Raw genomic sequence first — 16,528 nt, 5'->3', positions numbered from 1 at the left:
CTGTGCAGTTTCTTCTCACTGGGAAACGTGCCTGAAACCTGGGCATGAGGGTCTACAGGCCACAGAGTCTCTTCTGCTTCTTGTGCAGTGCTGCTGAAACACTCAGTGACCGTGTTTCTCTCCCAGCCCAAGCCACATTCTGGCTGTCACCAAGCCAGAGCCTGGTGATGTGGAGAGCCTGCCAAAACCTGCCATTTGTTTCCTGGCACTTTCTGGGATGGGCCTACCATTCACGCATTGACTTGAGTAGCCAAATGACTAGAGGGTGACCGTAGGGATGGAACCTCTCCTTCTGATTTGACCATGAAAGGTTTTTCTTTTCCATGTAGGGAAAGCAGAAATTTTCAGACTGTTGAGAAACAGAGCTGCAGGTGGCTCCTGTGTACCCAAGCAGGCGTTTTCATCCCAGTACATTTGTGCATGGCTCTTAATGTGTCTGTGTTGAAGATGAGATTCCAAAGATTTGTTTCCTTACCTGAGAAATACCTGGTGGATTTCCTTCCTTTCCCTCCAATTCCCATTCTTTTCAAGAACAAAGCAAAAAGCTTGATTCGTTTTGTTTTATGGCAGCAGTGCTTAAGGGACAAGAAGCATTGCAGAGATACTTTTCATGTACTAACCCTTGGATACAGTAGAGTTAGTATAGCAAAGTCCTTCTTCCAAAAAGCCTCTCAAGCTGGTGTGAATCCTCAGGGAAGGAAATGTGCTTGTGCTGATGTAGTTCCCACTAACTAGGTCAGTATATGAAATCAGCTGCCAAGGCAAGATCTGCAGGATGGTGGAAAAGCTGTGGCTGCATCGGGGTTTGGGTTTTTGGTTGGTAAAGGAAAGTCATCTCTGGGTCTCTGCCAGGGCAGAAACTGGCACTGCAGCATGGAGCTTAATCAATGGGATCTGGGAGAGCGGTTACAGGTGGGAAAGAAGCAGGTGGAGCCTGGTGTCTCCTTTTTCCCCAGCCTCAACTCCTGATAGCCACAGGAGGAAGACCAAAGCTGCAGCAGCCCAACTTATTTTCATCCTGCCTGCGTGCCTTCCTGAGCTGCTGCCTGCAGAGAGATGAGGCGCGGCGCTGGTCTGCCAAGGAGCTGCTGCAGGTAAAATGTGAAGGGGCTGCAGGTGAAACAGGGTCTGAGGGATGGGCTCCTCCTCCACTCAAGGCCAAGGCAGCAGATGAGCCCCCTTCCTCCTCACCTCCACTCTTGCTGCTCTTCAAATGAAAAGAAGCATCCTGATGAGGAATCCCAGACTGGGCTGGGCTGGCAGGGTCCTGTAAAGGTCCTGTGGTGCAAGTGTCCTGCAATGAGCTGGGACATCTTTAAAGACATCGAGTTTCTCAGAGCCCTTTGCCACCGGAGCCGGAATGGTTGCAGGGATGGGGCACCTACAAGCTCTTGGGGCAACCTGTGCCAGGGTCACACCATGCTCCGAGTAAACATGTTCTGATTAGATCCTATTTGTGTTAAAATATATTCACCCACATCCTATTGTAACTGGCCCTGTTAAAAAAGATGTCCTCCACTTTCCTCAAAGCCACTCTGAAGTTTTGGAAAGTGGCAATAAAGTCTCCCTGGGGCCTGTTCTTGACAAAACTGAGTAACCCCACCTCTCTCTGCATTTCCTGAGTCAGAGAGGTCCTCTGGCTGTTTCTGTCACCTTCTTTTGTAATTTGGCGGGGTGTTCAGTTTTATGTAATGGCAAAAGAATTGAAGTAGAGCAATGCAGGGTACAGAGACATGAAATGGTGGTGGAGGAGCCCAAGGAAGCCAGTCCCAGCCTAGGGGTCAGAGATTTGGTTGTGGGCAGGAGGGGCTGTGGGGGGCTCACTGTGAGCCTCTGAGGGGCCCTGGTTTGTGCCCCCCAGCCCACCCTTAGAGGTTTCTGCCATGCAAACAGGGACAGCTGGGAGGGACTTGTCCCAGCCCCATCTGCTGCCTGGCACGCCCAAGCAGATGGGAACTGTGCCAGGGTTACTGCCAGGCTGTGTGGCAGAGAGGGAACTGCAGGGCCCAGTGCCACTGGGCTGGCCCTGCTGGGAAGGAAGGTGCCATCCAGCACACGAGGGGCAGGGCATGGGAAGGTAGACACTGCTTTCTGTGTCTGTGGCAATCAGCACAGTGCCTGTCGTACAAAGAGAGAAACCAATGAGAGGCTTTGGAGTTTCCTGAAAAGAAGAAACTCCAAGGACAGAAAGCACCATTTCTAGAGCACTGGCAGTGCTAAAATCTCAGCAAGATGAAGACACCTGTATAAATGGATGAGTGGGATTCTGGGCCAGGTTTGCCTGTGATGGCAAAGTCTGCACATAAAGATGGAGGTGTAGACGGTCCCATTGTTCCTCTTCCTGCATCCTTCTAGGAGCAGGAGGAATCCTGTGAAGCACTGAGCTTGCAAAGTCATGGTTCATTGTTTTTTGTTGATCTGGGTTTTTTTCCCTTTGGGCAGCATCCATTTGTAAGATTTGCTGAGCCTGCGTCCAGCCTGGTGCCACTGATTGTTTCAGTGAAGAAGAGGAAGGAGACAAGAATGTGACAACCACATCAGGACCATTTATTCCTTAACAGGTTTAGAGTAGGATTGTAGGTTAGGACTAGGATTAGGATAAGATTAAGGATAAGGATAAGGATAAGGATAAGGATAAGGATAAGGACAAAGATAAGGATTAAGGATAAGGATAAGGATAAGGATAAGGATAAGGATAAGGATAAGGATAAGGATAAGGATAAGGATAAAGATTAGGATTGGGATAAGGATAAGGATAAAGATAAGGATAAGGATAAGGATAAGGATAAGGATAAGGATAAGGATAAGGATAAGGATAAAGATAAGGATAAGGATAAGGATAAGGGTTAAGGTAAGGGTTAGGGTTAGAGTAGGATTGTCTAATAGGACTGCAGAGTAGGACTGAAAATCAATAAACTTTCTGAAACCACAACTCACTTTGAAGATTCCCTTCCTTCTCACTCTGCAAATAAACTCGAGAATTCCTTCTGAATTGTCTGTTGTTTCTTAAAGGTGGAAAGTGAAATGATGTCTTTGGCATGGTGTGAAAGTGGGGAAGGATCTTCTTCATTCATCCTCTCCAGGATGCCTTTGAAATATGGCCCACTGGTCTGTTTTTGGCCATCTTTGGTACTTCTATTTGAGGCAGAAAGGGCAATGGCATTTAAAGGCAAAAGCACAGGAAGAATGGGGCAGCCCAAACATCTTGTGCAGATGTAGGCCTTCAGCTGTGACTGGAGAGCATTGGGGCTCCCTAAATGCAATAATCTCTTTGGCTGGAGGAGAGCCTTGCTCAAGTGAGAAAGCAGAAAGATGAGAGAGGGTGCTCGGGAAGGTCTCCTGTGGTGCAGAGCTGTCAGCGCCTGTGAGGTGAGAGTGGGCCCGGCCTTGCCCAGGCTGGAGCCCCAGCAGAGCCCTGGCAGAGGCCGGAGCAGCCTGAGCCCCAGCAGAGGCAGGCTGGAAGGAGGCCCTTGGAGCTGCAAGAGGCAGCAGCCAGGCCCTGGGTGCCTCTTGCTGGGAGCGGGCGAATCCTCCGCTCTCAGAGCCCAGGTGGCAGCTGGCTGCTGCCGAGGGGAAGCGCAGCCGTGCTGGGCACAGCCCAGCCTGGAGGCCATGGCCGTCTGGAGTGTGCCCAGGAGCAGAGAAAGGCCAAGGGCAGCCGCGGGCCCCTGGGCTGGCTGAGGATTCCTCCTCTTCTGCCGGCTGCCCTGCAACTCCTGGCAAAGGCCAGCAGTGTGTGCAGCACTGGGCACTGGGGCAGGGAGCCGGGCTGCTCGGCAGGCTGGAGCACAGGGCAGCTCCTTCAGGCCCGGCTCCTGTGCCAGGGAAGCGAGGCCAGCGTGAGGCAGGGACAGCTTGGCAGGGCACATCTGCAGGAGCCAGCGCCTCACGCAGCTCTGGGAGGAAGCGCCTGCAATCCTGCAGTTCTGCACTGAGCCAGAGCAAAGGTGTGAGATGCAGAGTGTTTGGCAGAAATATTCAGGCCCACCAGGCCAGCCTGCTTTGTGCTCTCTGGTGCACAGCAAGCGCTGTGCAATGCAGCTCTGAGCTGCTGGGAGAGAGGCACATCGGGGATGTGCTTGAGGCTTGTGCTTGAGGAGTGAACTGATTTGGAAGGGGGCAGAAGGGTTTCAGTAGGCAATTTGTGTTTTCTTCATTAGCTTCTGAAAGGAAGTCATAATGTGTTGCACACAGGCAGGATTATTAGAAAAGAAAGGCCTTATAAAATCAGGCTTTGCTATGGTAAATTCCCAGCTAGCCTGTTACGTCTTCTACGTGCAGCCTGAATTGCGCTAAGAAAACTGTTTGCATCTCTAACAAGAAATCTGTCCCATGAGCATCCATGAAAGAAAAATGTAATCACCTGAGTAAGAGTGAGTCTTAAAAAGAGAAAGTCTTAACATGTACACACTAATACACCTTCTAAGCAATAAATTGTGTGGCAAGGAAACTACCAGCCAGTTGAAGTTGAACACGAGTCTGTGAAAACAGCATAAAAGTGAGTTATGTGAATAAAGAATTGGCTTTCCCTGCATGAAGAAACTGAGTCCCGGCTGCTTTATTGACACAGCAACGTCACTCAGCAAGAGCACTTGCAGGGTGTATTGATGAAACACTTGTGTTTGATTCTCAGAACAGGAAGGAGAGGCATTAAGTCTAACAAACAGGGCATAGTCTTTTGAATTCCTTTAGCTTTAACAGGAGTGCTGAACCATGTATTCCCCCACTGCAGTGCTTACTGTGTGCAAGTGGCCATCTTGGCCTTGAGAAGAAGGAGAGTGCTCCTGCTAAGAAGGCAGCTGGAATGCATTCAAAGGGAAGAAAGTGTTTTTACGAGGCTCTTGAACACCAAAGGAGAGTTTGAGGAATGGGAATATTTCCCAAATGACTGTGTCAGGAACTGGAGTCATGTCCCAGGCCCTGCCATATTTGATCCATGTTTGAGGAGGTTGACAAGACAATGAAGAAAAGTGTCTTGTTTAACAGGTGGGACCTTGACCCTTGAAAGAGAAACAATGTGTTGGTCAATGGGTGGGCAGTCAAGCTCTGAAAGGAGAACAATGCACAATGGAGCCCTTGGGGCAGGGAGTCATGGAGTCATCCTGAGCCATCATCTCACAGCCAGCCATGTGTGCGCCAGCCGATGCTGTAACTGAGAAAATTCCACTCCTGAGCAGGAGATACAAGGTCTGGTTCTGAGCTGGAAGGGTGAGAAGGATGAGATGCACAGTGTTTTGATGCAGGGGATGTCCTGGAAGTGCACTGCCTACCTGCTACCTGCCCCTGCTGCCGAGCACCACGCTCCATCTCCTTCTCCTGCTCAGCGGATTTTTGGGAATCCAGGGGTTGGTATGTATTATTTGCTACTGCAAGTAATAGAATGAACTTGCTTTGCAAGCCCAGTGTTGTCCTGTGTTATTTTGTGCATGGGTCACCTGAACCTGTGACAATGACCAGCAGGCATCTACAGGACACTCCTACTCTGATGTCAATAAATTCTGAGAAGTGATTGAAATATGTTAATAAATTGGAGGTAATGTTTAGTTGGTAAGTTTCAGCAAGGCATTGAATATGTCTTAGTTCCATGGATACAAACTACTAGGTGAGATTGCTGGGTGTGCAGGGCTTAGGGAAGTGATTCCCTGTTCACCCAGCACTGAAATCAAGTAATGCCTCCTTTCTAACCCTGAGCTGGCAGCAGGGATCAGGCCCTGCTTGGAAACTTTCATTTTGGCAACTTCTGTCAGCAGGTAAGAAAGGTCAAAATGAAACCTTTTCCAGCTGGTTTATCCTTTTAGGCACCAAAGCTCTGTGTCATGGGTGGCCTGGGTGTGTGCAGAGCAATGCAGCCCCCAAAAACCCCTTGGTTTCCCCACAAGTTGCCAGTTTGACTGCTTCCAAAGTGGAAGAAAGGCAGAGATGTACATCCACAGGAGTCCTGGCCATGTCCAATAAATGTGCAAATATGTGAGGAGATTTGTTAGGAAGGATTTCAGCTGTTATGCCAACAGTGCCTTCACTCCTGGTTCTGTGCATTATAGGTGAGTAATGTAATAGTAGGTTCTCAGAATTAAGAGATAGCTATTATGTGGAGAGATATTATATCCAAATGTAAAGTGCTGTTATTGTAATATATCCTCCCATAGTCCTCTTTCCCATCCCCCTTGTAATAGCCTTGGCAGTCAGGGCATTTGAGGAGGGCTGGCTTGTGACCAGCAGGCAGGGTGTATCAACACCTGACCTCCAGTCAGGATGCAAGAAAGTAATCTCCACCAATGGACAGCAGAGAAAGAGTTGACTGACAAAACATTGGGAGGGGCTAAGGGTATAAAAGGCAGAGCATCCCTTTTGTAGATGAGCATGTGGCTGCTGGGCATGGAGACTCCCAGTGTTGCAATCTTTCCTTATTCAGTCCTTTCTAAGGGTTTACTAAATCTTTAAAATATTAAAGGGTGGGTCATTTCTCAGGTGGGCAATGCTTTTGGCCATTTTCTTGGTCTGGTTTCCTTTGCTTTTGTCCCATCTGAGTGCTCAGCTGGGGTACAGGCTGTAGGTGCTTGGGGCACCCTTGGAGTTACTCTTGGATCCCTTGAAAAACAGGGTTTGGCCCATGAGGGGAATTTGTGCTACTTGTGACAGATAAGAACTTCCCAGGCTCTTTTGTGTTTGCTGTAAGAAAGGCTGGTTATTGCTGTGCATAAATTCACAGACCAACATGGAGTGTTTGCTTTGTGATGTCAGGGCATGGTTGCCACCCTGTCGTAGTGACATCAGAAGGTTGCCTTGGTGCATGGAAGGCCTGAGTGTCAGAGCAGCCCTAGGCCTTGCTCAGTGCAGGAGCATCCTCGAGCTTGAGGCATTTTTCAGTGGGTACTTGCACACTTACAAAAGCCTTGTTTCTTCTGGTGTTGCAGCACATCTTGCAAACTTGCAGAGCAGGGCTATAATGATTCACCATCTTGCTCCTGCGCTTTTTGCTGTATATGGTGCTTCCTTCTCAATCTACTATTTGACTCTTTTTGCACGTAGGTAGAGATTGGAGTGACATAGAATGCCATTGTCAACAATGTAGATGAACTCTCCTTAGAAGATATGGCTGTAGATGCGAGAAGAAATGGGGTTATAATCACCAGGTAACAGACTGTCCCCCTATGATTCTCTCTTGCCACGGGTGACAAGAGCTAGAGCCATCTTTCCCCTGGCTCTCTCCACTATTGCAGAAAAAGCCAGAGAGGAGGAAAATGAGAAAGACGACCACCGCCTTTGTCCAGCTATGGTCGCACCACGGCCTGCTCATCATTCCAAGAGAGTAAGTGCCTGTTGTGGGGGGTGCTGACTTTAGTGCAAGGCAGAGGTGCAAGTTTTCTGAGCAGCCAGCACTTGCTGTGTCTGGCCAAGGATGTTGAGTGCTGGAGTCCGGCAGGACATAGCCATTTCCTGCAGGCAGTGACAGCTAGAAATTGGCCTTTGACCTGTCCTGTTGGGGCAGTGCAGAGCTGGGGGCTCCAGCTCAGCTTCTGGCTGGTTGGCTCAAGGAAGCTCCATCTCTGGGCTTCTGCGGTGTTACGGCCAAGGGCACACGTAGTAGTGCTGGAGGGTCAAAAAGCTTTGTTGGTTTCTTTTCCATTTTTGGAAAGGCGTCTTTGGCTTGTGGAAGTGTTCTGCAGTTTTCTTGAGTCGTTCTTCACTTGTAGAGTCACTGTTGATCCTGTTGCAGTGTGTTTCAAACTTTCAGGTCCCTTCCCCAGGTGTACCAATACCCTCTTCCCCTCCCCCCCCTCGCCCCTTGCTGAGTGAGTCCTGTCAATCAGGCTTAACATCCCAGCAAAGGCATCATGTGGTTGGTCGAGTTCAAAGGATGCCCCTCAGGCCCAGAGGTCATTGGCCTGTCTAGGTGTCCCTCATCCCTTTAGACCCCGCCCCCCCACCTGGTTGGTGGCTCACCTGTCCCCTCCCCTCCCCCTGAGCTTAAAAGGTGAGTCCGGCCATGCGGTGGTGATTCTGTTGGAGCTCTTCCCAAGATTTAGACCTGTGTCACCATGGAATAAACCTCTGGATACAATCCTCCAGCAGAATCCTCTCCTTTTTTTCTCCTCACCTTCGCCTGAAGTCTTCTTCCTGAGGTAAACGGAGTTCCTAACAAGCCTGGACTTGTTTAGTGCCCAGCTGAAACCATCAGCAAGCTAAAAGTGTCTCTGGGGTGATACACCACATTTGCCGCCTTTGGCCTAGCAGCGAGGGTAAGACTGGCCCAGGAACAATCTAACTGGTAATATTGGGATTCATATTCCAATATGATCCAACTGCCTTTTGGCTTTTGAGAAGCTGCAAACAGCATCAAGGGGCAAGTTTCTGCTGATCCATTTTGCGCTGAAGTCTGCAGCCTTGGCAAGTGCATTGGAGGACAGACTGGGGGTGAAGCTGCAAGTCCTTGACTGCTGTCTTGTGTTGCTTGGAAGAGGAAAGCCATCTTGCAATGCTGCCTGCTGGATCTGAAGTGAAATGGGCACCTTTGTGGCTGGGGAGCTGCGTGGGCCAAAAGGACGCAGGGCTGGCGGCCGTGAGCAGCTGAAGATGAGGCAGCATGGGGCCAGGGGCCAAGAAGGCCAAGGGCACGGTGGCTGTGCCAGCAGCAGTGGGGTAGCAGGAGCAGGGCAGTGAGCGTGGCCTGTGCTGGGCAGCACTGCGGCCACAGCTGGAGTGCTGTGTGCAGCTGTGGGCCCTGGGAAGCAGAAAGTCATGGAGGGGCTGCAGCGTGGGCACAGAAGGACAGGGGAGCTGGGCAAGGGGGTGCAGCACAAGGCCAGGGAGGAGGTGTCTGAGGGAGATTTAGCCTGGACAACAGAAGCCTTGTGAGGGACCTTCAGCATCTCCTCAGTCCATCCAAATATTTGAGCCACTTTTGGAAGTGACTTTACCCCCTTTTTTTCCTTGAGGTTTTTTTTTTGTTTGGTTGGAGGAAGAGGCTTATTTATTTACTTTTTCTCCCAACTAAGGCTCTTTTCATCATTATTTTCTGCCCTTTTATAGCACTGGGACTGGGTCTGCTAGAATTTTAATTTCCAAGGTGTCACTTCTGGAGAATACAGTTTTTGCATGAGAACACATCATTCTGTGTAGGGACCTTGATGCAGAATGAGCTGTTGGGGTTCCAGGCCAGCCAGTATGGCCTTAGAGATCACTCTGAGCTTAGTAGTGCTCATGCCTTTTTGCAGCCTAGGGAATCAGTGTGTGTTGTGTTTGGGAATTGAGCAGGAAATCAATGCCCTTGCATTCCAGCTGCTCCTCAGAGATCACAGGAGCTGGGAGGGGCTGGGCTGCATTTCTGACTCCAGCCACTTCAGCACCACCAGTGTGGTCAAGTCCAAGAGAAGAACTTGCCTGAGCACAGATGCACAAAGAGTGCAGTTCCCAGCAATGCTCTGGGTCTGATTGCATTTCGTAAAGACCTACATGCTCCAGATACCCCAAGAGTGTGGGTTACTGAAGCAACAGGAGAGCAATTTCAGGATTGTAGTTGAGCAGGGCACTGGCTACCACGTTCTGATGTGTGTAGCAGCAGACAGGACAGTAAAGAGAGATTTTAGTAATGAGATCAGTCTATCTATGTATCGATCTATCTAACATTTACATAATTGCATCTTCCTGGTTCTGGTCCAAGGCAGCTGGAGGTGCAAAGGTCACCAAAAGCATCCCTTTCAGGAGAGGACTAGAGACATGTTCTTTTGACCAATTCTGAGCAGCTGGAGATGTTTTTCCCTCCAGATATGCTGTTTTTTCCCCTCAGAGTTGTTTTCCTCCTCTGGCCTCTTCTGCCCTCAAGTCCCCAGTTAATTCTTTAAATTTCTGCCTGTCCTAGAGAGGTGCAACAATTCCATGTTTTGGTGGTGTTTGGTGACTCTGGTCAAACATGCATTATGTGACACATGGTTTCCTTCACTGGCATCCCAAGGGCTGTGTAAGTGCATTTGTTCTTGGGGCCTTAGAAGAGTCTTCTCTTTCCCTCAGCAGCAGCAGCAGCAGCAGCAGCAGCAGCAGCAGCAGCAGCAGCAGCAGCAGCAGGGAGCGGTGGCAGGGTCAGGATGAGGAGGAGGTGCCTGCCCTGGCCCTTTGCTCCCAGGCCCCAGGCCAGGAGGGCTCTGGCTGCAGCAGGGCGCTCTTCCAGCAGCCCCTGGCAGCCTCTGCACAGAGCACGGCACGCTGCCCCGTCCTGCTTGTGCCACTTTTCTTCAGCAATACCCTAGCTCCTCCTAACAAGGAAAAAACTCCAGCAATCTAAAAAGAGATCATTCAAGTACAGTTCTACTTGCCTTTGCATTGTAGTTCAGGACATGTATTTTTTTGCCTATAATTTCACGATTTTCATGAAAACATGCATTCATATCTGCACAGTTTTGTGGTTTTAATTATTCATATACGTAAACATGCAGTTTTAAACTCTTGATTTGTTGCAGTTGGTAATTTTCAGGTAGTATATTCTAAAATGTCACAAAACAACATCTTTTGGGTAGTTTTTCTCAGTCTTAAAAAAAAAACCCTGCAAGCCATTTTAGTCTCTGTCTTTCCAAGTTGGTTCATATCGGCCTATTTTAAATCAGGGCTACAATACTTTTAGAGAGGTCCAATGAAATGCACACCAGTGATTCTTCTTGTGGAATATCATGGTCCTACCATAAAGCCTCTATTAACTTTTCTGTTTCTCTCATTAGCTCAACTGTAAACACATGTTTAGTTGCAAACTTACACAAAATGAGCAAAATCCAAATGATGCGATTGGCTGTTGGGAGCTCCTTGCTGATCCTTCTGCTTCTTCAGCTGAGCAAGGCTCTGATCCAGGCAAAGAGACTGCACTTAGTGCTACACAATCATTTGGCTGGAACTTTGCTGATTTCTAGGAACAGCTAGAGGCCTCTAACTCCCCAGGATGTTTTGGCTGAGCCAAGCTTTGCTGGGTTTTGGCTGCAAGTACTATTGCCCTTGCTTTCTTATATCCACAAGTCCATGGATGGGAGAAAACTGCCACGTGGGCCATCTTCCAAAGGCACTTTGGTCTGGAGTTTGTGAATGAATGAGAGCTTCCTCCACTTCCAAATCACATGAAAAAAATAATGAAAGAGAACTTCCCATCCTTAATAAACAACTGACAATTCACAAGTGGATCTAGAGCTTCTTTATGGAATGAAAAGGAAGGCAATCTTCCAATGGAGTTGTGCTTTTGAGAGTTTTTCTTCTGACTCCCACTCCCAGCTGGCACTGGAAAAAGTCACGTCTCTGCAAGCATCAGTGTCTTCTGTCTGCCATCAGTTGTTTTGCTGCAACAATCAGAACAGGCATCAGCCTGGAGAGAGGCTCAGCTGATGCTAGGAACAGGAGCTGCCCCAAGGAGAAACAAGACATGAACTTTTACCTCCCAAACCCATCTCCCCAGAGGCTCAAGCAGGATTCCTCCGGTTCCCAGAAATACAAAGGAATAGGGCTGAGAAGACCCTTTGCAGCTATGTGTTCATGCCCAAGACTTTGCTGATGCCATTTGGGTTTTGCCTTTCTTTCTTTTCTATCTTTTCTGTATTTATTGCATATCAATTTAGAGCTCTATAAGGCGACTCGGTTTGTGATTACTTTTCCCAGTCCTTTTGCATGGCCTTTGCCTAAGCAGAAAGACAAACTTCCAGAGCTCCAAGCGCCAGGGGGCAGAAGGCCCCAGTGTTATCTTGGTTCTTCCTGGGACAGACCCCTGCAGGGAGCTGGTGGACTCACTATCCCTGCAAGCCTTTGAAAGAAGACTGGATGTGGCACTCGGTGCCCTGCTTTAGTTGAGGTATTAGGCCATAGGTTGGACTCGATAATCTTGAAAGTTCCTTCCAAGCCAGTGATTCTGTGATTCTGTGACTGAGGCAGCTTTTCCTGCAGCCCTGGAAAGGGCTGCGCGGGCCCTTGGCCAAGGACGGCGATCAGGGCTCATGGAAAAGAAGCGAAGGGCTCAAGGCGAAGGCTGACAGGGCAGAGCTGCCTCAGCGCGGCCCAGAGCGAACCTCATCTCCTCCTCCTCACCCTCTGCGCTGCCCTTTGCGGCGCCGGCGGCTGCTCTCGCTGCGGGGCTCCAGGGCGTGCTGGGGGCCGGGCCCCTCGTCTTCGGGAAGCGCCGGAGCCTCGGAGGCGAGCGGCTGCTGCTGTGGCCGGCAGGGGAGAGCTGCGGCTGCGGCCCGGAGCACGGCGAGCTGCCGCTATGGCCGGCTCCTGCCGCGGCTCTTGTCTCTGCTGCGGGCTCTGCTCCTGCCCTGTGCGCACAGAAACGGCCGAGGGCTGCCCGGCAGCTCCGTGCCGCTCCTCAGCGGGCCCGGCCGGGCTGCTGCTCCCTGCGGCCTCTGCCCGCCGCTGCCGGCCCCGCCGCGCTCCCGCCGGCCTCTGCCGCAGCCGGGCCCACACCGGAGGTAGCACATTGCGGCCGGCTCGGAAAAGCCCTGCCCGCAAACCGCCCGCCACGGCCCCGGCCTCAGGACACAGGCTGCCGGCGTCCTCGCAGCTGCGAGCCGGCCCGGGCCGCCTGCCGGCCTCGGCCACAGCTCCCGCCTGTGTCTCCATGGCCACGGCTGCTCGGCACGGCGGGCTGAGCACAGCCAGCGCCAGCAGCAGCTCCTCACGCGCCCAGGCTCCGGGCGCTCCGAGCCCGCCCAACCCCGAATTCCAGCCCTGAGGGGCTTGGCGTCCCAATGCATCCCCTGGGGACAGCAGAGTCGGCCGCTAAGCTCAGCCCATGGTGACAACCACCAAATGACCAATGGAAAATTCACCAAATGCTCATCAGAGACAAGAGAAAATTCCCATGGTGCATGACAGCCTGAAGCAACTGCCAATTCCGGATCATTCCATCCATGTAGGAAAAGAGGCTTTTGCATTAAAGCAGAAAAGAGTTATCTAAAAGGAGGGCAAGAACAAACAACAAAGTTATTTGGACTCATGCTTCTTGTGTCTGTTAAAAAGGCCAAGAAAATGGACTCCTAACACAGCTCTCTCTGTTCATGATGTGGAACAGCAAGTGCTGATGATGTCCAGGAGCTGATGCAAGGGACAGGGACAAGGATGCAGCAGGCAAAGTGCCAAGCTGACAGAGGGATGATCTCTGGTAGTGGCACTGAAGGAGGAGAGTTTGCAGGCAGGACAGAAAATGGCTCTTTGTTTCACCTCTTCTTTCAGTGCTGCTAAGAATGTAGCCTGGAGCAAGCTGGGAACACCAGAACCTGGAGCCCTTTCCAGGCAGGGCTGCATCAGACACAAACCAGCAGGGGACTGAGGAGTCCCTGGGGTGGCAGTGAGCAACCTCGGGCTCTGCTCACTGCTGGTGGCATTTTCTATTCAACCATCTCCAAGGACTTCTGTTGTGCTCTGTATTTCTAAGGGTTTCCCCCCTTGGTTCTTTTTGGTTGTCTCTTGCACCTTTTTTTCTCCAAATTTTCCTACCCTATCAGCAGCAGCCCCTATCCAGAACCGGCTCTAAAATATCAGCAAAGCAGTCAGGAACAACAATGGGTGGAATCCTGTTGCTCAGGAATTCCTATGCCAGAGCCCTGCCTGTGCCTTATGCTTTGCCAGGACCTCCTTGTCTGTGCAAAAACAAGGGATCAATGGAGTTTTTTAGCCAAAGAGCTCCTGAGAAGTAAATGTTGTGCCAGGTTTCTCAGGAGTGTATCTGTTAAGTTAATGGCTGGCAAAGAGAAAGTAAGGCCAGGGTAGCAGAGCAGCTGGGAGCTGGTCACTCCCTGCAAAGGGCTGGTGTATGATGTGAGAACACCACGTTCCAGGAGGGGCGAGCAGGGTCAATGTGCTCAAGATGCTACAAATGAGGTTTGTGCTCACTTAGAGGGTAGTCAGAAGTGGTGAGCACTGCAAGATCCAGCTGCAGTCCCCATCCATGTCCCTTTCAGTGCTGGCTTTAGGGTGTCTGCAGCCCGGATCCAGAGCGCCCTGGGGGCTCCTGAGGCTGCCTTTGCACCCAGGGTGAGGATGCCCAGGAGCCCCTGAGGCTGCAGTGGGGACCAGGGCTGGGGTTTGTGGCCTGACAGGTGTGGCTCTGGGGGCTGTGACATGCCAGGGCATGGGTCACTGTCACTGCCCTCCACAGCCCTGGATAGCTCTGTGATGCTCCAGGGACAATGGCAAGAGTGGGGAACTGGCTAGGTTGGGGTTTTGCCTGAGCCAGAACCTCTAGGCCAAATGCCCAGCAGTAGAGACCCCTGGAGGGCCGAGTGAAAGAAGCAGAGGAGGCTCTTCTGTGGTGTAAAGTGCAGCAAATTCATCAGGAGAGGAAGGGGAAAGGTTCTACAAACGGAACACACGTTGAAAGAAGCCCCAACATCCCTGTGCATGGGTTTTTAAAACCTTTCAAAACAGGGGGTGGACACCATATAGTAACCAATAAACGACTCTTGGGATGTGGTTTTGAGGGCTACAACAAATCAGAACAAGGGGAGGAGAGAGCGTTGGGATAGGGATTGGATCTTAGGGTGAGGGACAGGGAACTTTCTGGAACAAAGGGTAGGGTTTGGGCTGAGGGATGGGGCAAAGGGGCCAGGTTGTCTTGACAGACAGGGAAAAATGTGATGAGGAGCGAGGGGATTCCTTCAGGGACACTAGGGTAGGAGGGCATAACATAGGGCAGAGACTAACTGTAATAACTCGGGGAACACTTGAACATACCACTATATAACAGAACATTTGGCTCAATAAACTAACACACTGAAACACAGAAATGCAGGCTTTCGGCAGCTGAGAGGTGGCACTATTAGAACCCGCAGCAGCTGGTGAAAGCCATCTCTGTCCTTCATGTTCTTGCTGTGTGGGAAGGTGCTGCGAGTTGTGGTGGCTGCACTCCCCCTTTGCTGGGAGGATGATCTGTACCAGGGGAGAGCAGAAAGCTGCCATGGTGAGCAGAACATGCTCAGAGCATTACACTTCAGAGAATGGCACTGCCCCTGAAGGGCAAAGAGCTTGAATGCATAGAATTCTGTGCGGAACCATTGCACAAATTTTCTCTTCTAGAACATGCCCATTTTTGTATACTGTAGATGAATACTCTGGGTTTTATAGGATACATGGGTTTTCTTCTTAAGGTTTTTGGGAGAACTCTCAAGTTTATTTCTGTTTGTATTTTACATCCAGCATGCATACAGGTTTTTTTTAATTATTATTTTTCTTTAGTAAATACTTAGGGGAAAAATACGTAAGCAGTTTTTACCCCTTTGGGATATTGTGATTAATATTCTTAGAAAGAAAACCTTATTGAACAAGTGTGAAAACACAGAGAGAGGGAAAACAGTATAAAAGTCTTTTAGAACAGGGCATGTAATAAGGACTGCAGAACTGAGTAATTCCTCCAAGGGCAGAATTAGCAAGATATATTACCAAGAGTAACTGCCAAGATACTTCCTTAAACCAAGGGAAATGTGACCTGCAGCCATACGAAATACAGCCAAAGCAAATGAAAACCTTTGGAAAAGAGGGAATTTTGCCAGTGACATCAGTCTGTCTGGATAACTGAGAGATGCCCATCAATATTGCAATACATTCCTCAATATTTGCAAGGTATTTTCTCCAAATTTCTATGAAATGAATAAGCTGCGGTTGTTTACCATTAACTTAAGCTCTTAGGGGAATTACCAAGCACCATGTATTTTTTTCTGTAGTGGAGCAGGACTTGAGTTTCCCAAATCTTCTACAAAGCAGAAGGGAATCACACAGTTACTTGTGCTAATGTTAATGAAGGGTTCCATGAAAGCAGGTGAAAGAGAGCATTGCACTGGAAAACTTCGACATGCAAGAAAACAGGAGTCCACTTAGAATAAAACATATAAGGCTAGCATAACATCAGAACAGGATAAAATGAAACTGCTGGACACGAACTGATGCATCAGAAATTAGGTGTATCATTTCTGATACATCTGCATGCATTTGCAAGCTAAAACAGAAAAGGAAGGGCAGAGATAATAAGGAACGAAGATTTTAAAATTGCACTGTGCAGAAGAGACACACGAACCACCAGTGTGAACACAGCTGGGAGATTCAGCTTGGAGATGGATTAGAGTGGAATCCATTCACTGAAGGTCTCTGCTTCACATGAGTGCAAAGACTGAGGAAAAAAGGAGAAAAGTTTAATTTCTGAAAGCTATTGAGATTACTGGAAGCATTGTCTAGAGATCTAAAAATCTAAAGCTTCAGAGAATCTGAACCTAAAACATCCCCAAGTGGATTGATAAGGTATGATGTGCACATCTCTGCTGTTTTAAGAGTCAATGAAATTGACAATGAGCGTCTGGAAATTAGGAATGCCCACCCAGATTTTATCTCCATTACTTTAAGAACACCTTAATAATGCACTTCAGGAACAGAACACTGACATTCTCACCCTGCTCTATTTGCTGTACATTTGAATACAGGCTGGTAGAAAGAGAAATCAGGCTTTAATTTCTCCCCAAATGACCTGTTACACTTTCAGGTTAGGAGTAGAGGTAAAATTCAGCTAATCACTCTCTGT

The sequence above is a fragment of the Zonotrichia albicollis genome, chromosome 24, assembly GCF_047830755.1.
Source record: "Zonotrichia albicollis isolate bZonAlb1 chromosome 24, bZonAlb1.hap1, whole genome shotgun sequence".
Taxonomy (NCBI): Eukaryota; Metazoa; Chordata; class Aves; order Passeriformes; family Passerellidae; genus Zonotrichia; species Zonotrichia albicollis.
The sequence above is the reverse complement of the archived record's forward strand: the minus strand, read 5'-3'. Positions refer to the sequence as shown.